The sequence below is a fragment of the Montipora foliosa genome, chromosome 6 (assembly GCF_036669935.1).
Source record: "Montipora foliosa isolate CH-2021 chromosome 6, ASM3666993v2, whole genome shotgun sequence".
In the NCBI taxonomy this organism is placed as follows: domain Eukaryota; kingdom Metazoa; phylum Cnidaria; class Anthozoa; order Scleractinia; family Acroporidae; genus Montipora; species Montipora foliosa.
In genome coordinates this window covers 45518713-45522458 of record NC_090874.1, presented here as the reverse complement: position 1 = coordinate 45522458, position 3746 = coordinate 45518713, and the positions used below count along the sequence as shown (strand labels likewise).

Sequence of the window (3746 nt, the reverse complement as noted above, 5' to 3'; positions counted from 1 at the left end):
GGCGTAATAAAAGCTACAAAGACGAGATTCTAGGTAAACTGGGGCCTTATCTCTCCAGTCAACACGCCAAAGTTCACAGCAATCGATGAAAATGGTGGCCTTCTACGAATCCTACAAGAATGGTACTTGAGCACTTCATTTTCAGGGACAGATAGGAAAAAAAGTTTTAATCAATGGTTATTTTGAATTTGTTGTGGATGTTTTTTTTCTCATGTACAGAAAAAAAGTGGCGGTCGTTCGCCGGTTGCAATGGTATTTCTCAAAGTAAAAAAAATCCCAAAGAGACCAATGTGGGCTGCTAAAGGAAAAATATGGATACACAAATGGATGAACATTGTATTTTATTAATAGCAAAAAAAGCTAACCTTAATTTTAGTTTCTGGATTCGCTCCCAGTTCTCCTGATGTTGACTGGAAAAATGCAGTAACAAGAAAATATTGACTATGGGATATTTCATATTTGAATCCGCACAGTCGGTCTCGATTTTGGCCGAAATAGCACTCTGAGGATTAACACGAGGGACCTTTTCCTATAGTTTTTGATTTTTTTACTATTACAATGGGTTTGACTATTTTCCAAAGAAACGAAGCATCCCAAGTGAAAAGGCATTTGGTGTCTTGTTTTCACAGAACTCATAAGGTGTGCTGGAATGGATCCTAAATCTGTTTTTCTCGTTTCACACAATTTCACAACAATTCCTTTCATTGTTCAGAAAAGTGCGGGGATCACTACCATGCTTGGTCAATAACCCGCACTTAAATTATACAGTCCTTTCATTCAGATACCTTTGTCTTACAATACACACAGGTGTGCGAATGTTCGCGATTCTGAGCCCATGCATACATGCTTTATTTGGTAAAGCAGGCTGAATTAAAGGCAGCATACTCTGATGTGGACTTTCTAAATATTTACATGTACATCATTATACAAATGCAATTATCTGAATACTAAAAAGAATATTAAATTAAGAAGCTATTTACTTGTACTAAAACCACTAGGTTAAAACATTAAAAAGAAGTTGAAGCAAAAAACCAAAAAGTTAAAACACTAAAACGAGGCACGAGGAAAAACTAATCAAGTGAATGGAATTTAAAAAAGGTTAATAGAATGAAAAGTCAGAGTGTTTGTTGTTATTAAGACAGGCTTCCTTTGAGAAATTGATATTTGTAACCAGGTCCCATTTTATTCTTTAGTTATGGCTTAAAGCGTTGTAGTGATAGGAGAATTTTTAATTGTTCCGTAAGGAGGTTCCAAGCCATTGGTCCTCTGTATGCTAATGTGGTTCTGCCCAAGTTAAAATTAACAACGTGGTACTGTGGAGTTATTTCTGTTACGTAGCGTGTATTTATAACGTAAACTATGGCTAACCAAACTTTGGCTGGTTAGTGTGCACACTGTTCATAAGCGTTAAAAAGCTTCATCTTGTACAGGTCACTGATAGATAGCCAACGAGTGCCTGCAAAAGCATCCTTGTCAGAAATATCATTACGCAATCTAAATACTATTTTAGCTGCTCCTGCATTTTTGTGATCTATTTCATTGACCAGGTATGGTGAGGATGTACCCCACACTAGATTACAGTATGTAACAGTGGGTACAATACTAGAGAAGTAAATAGTTTTACGTGTGTTAGTTAGTAAACACCTTAGTCTTTTTAATTCATTGTCCTTGGTTCGGAACGATTTGCGGAGGGGCTCTACGTGGTTGTGCCAGGATAGTTGGGTGTCGATAATAACCCCCAAACATTTGGGATGAGCAGCCTGCGGAAGGCTTTGTTACTTATTATCATGGCCTCGGATTTCCCAGTGTCTAGGATAAGCTTGTTATTTAGAGGTGAGGATTCTATTTACGCCGTCATCTACATCGTCCACTCTTTTGCTAACTAGATATCAAGTTCCCATGCATCTCAGTGGGAGATTATTGGTGTAATAAGTGGATAATCTTGGTCCCATTAAGGAGCCTTGTGGTACATCACGTTAAACTGACTTGCCGCCACTATCCACAGCAAACTGTTTTCTATGCCTTAGCATATCCAGTCAAGCCTATTTCCAGTTAGACCAATGACCCTTTAGTTTGTACCTACCTATGGAGTGGAAAGTTATCAAGAGCCTTCTGGATGTCGATGAACACTACGCCAACCACTTCCCATTGTTAACCGCCTTTCTCCAAGTTTCAGTTAAATATATTAGAAGCCCCTCCTCGGCGAGATCCCCATTGATTATCACTTACGTGGCCAATTTCGGTTGTAAAGCACACACAAGGCCCCCAGCAATTTACTGGGTGCGTATGGCATCTGTAGGGGGCTATATTTGTTCCTGTCTGAGCGGTCACCTTTCTTGTAGATAATGTCCATCCTCGAAGTTTTCCATTGTAAAGGAACAATGGATTTGTCTATGCTACGTTTGCAAACTGAAGCAACAAAGAGCCCTTCAACAGCAGCCTTGCCTATCAAGAGGAGATCTTTGGGAGAGATTGGTCAGGGCCCATTCATGAGCCTCATGCATTTGTTTAATGACGCACACGCAGGCGCACGAGGAAAAAAACTCGCATTCCTAATGCACGTGCTACACTAGTACCATTGCTCTAATCTTACGCTCTTCCTTTGTTTAGGAGAGATCCTGGGAAGAAGATTGTTACGGTCCCAAGCGTCAGTCTGCGTCAAGTTCAATTGCTTGATCAAGTTGATTCATCCAGTGACCTCTTGCAGGGGATTCCTTTGATCACCGCTTTCCTAAACTCTTTCATTCTTATAGCATAAATCAATGGATTTGCAATTGAACACGCATAGTAGAGTCCATGGACGATGTCGTTTATGATGGTGAACCCACTCTCAGTTTGGGACTTGCTATTCCAAATATGCATAGGCTTGATGGCTGCATATGAAGCCCACGGCAGAGTCGTCACCACAGATACAACAATTACTATAAAAAGTGTTAATGATAATTTGGTACCAGAATCAGCAACTGTGCCATAAGACATTGGAGGAGGATGTTTGTGGACGTTTTTTATGATAATTATGAAAGAAAACGAGACTATCAGAAGAGCAAACACGATATGTGATGCCCAGGCGTAAAAAAAATTAACCGGCATAAAGACAAAAAGAGCAGCGTCCACACATGAGATCGATAAAGATAAAAGCCAACCGAAAATAAGGGCTTTAAAATACACATTTTTCCCAATTGAACAATGCCGAAACGGATAAACTGTTGCATGAAGGCGTTCTAAGGAGATTAAAGAAAGATTAGTCAAGGTGGATATGGTAAATATGCTCAGAAATGTCACGCTACTCAATTTCTGCCAGCTAAAACCAGGCTGGAGGTCCGATGTCCGATGCAAGTAGAATAAACTGCTCCCGACAGTAAATCCGCTACGGTGAGATTTATGATCAGATAAGTCGTTCGCTTGCATAAGTTTTGGTTTCTTGCAAAGACGGTGATCGTGTAAGCGTTCATAATAAAATTGACGACAAATTCGATGACGAAAATCGCATCCATCCAAACAAAGCCGTGCAGTTCAGAGAGATTGAGAGATTGAGAGATCTTTTGCCGTGCCGTTGGCCATCCGGGATTCTGGGTCGTTATTAAGCTGTCTGTAGCCGCTCTCATTCTTTCTTCTTAATCTCTTGGTTTAACCGTATTCTTGTTGTTATTCTTATTCTTATTCTTGTTCTTATTCTTCTTCTTCTCTTTGTCACCTGTGAGTTTTGTCACCTGTGCAATCACGGCAATGTTGAGGCTCAAAATTGG

The 3746-nt window shown here is 39.9% G+C and overlaps 1 pseudogene; it reads right to left on the bottom strand.

Moving 5' to 3' along the window:
- Positions 1 to 350: 350 nt before the first annotated feature.
- Positions 351 to 3746, bottom strand: LOC138004886 (galanin receptor type 1-like; annotated as a pseudogene).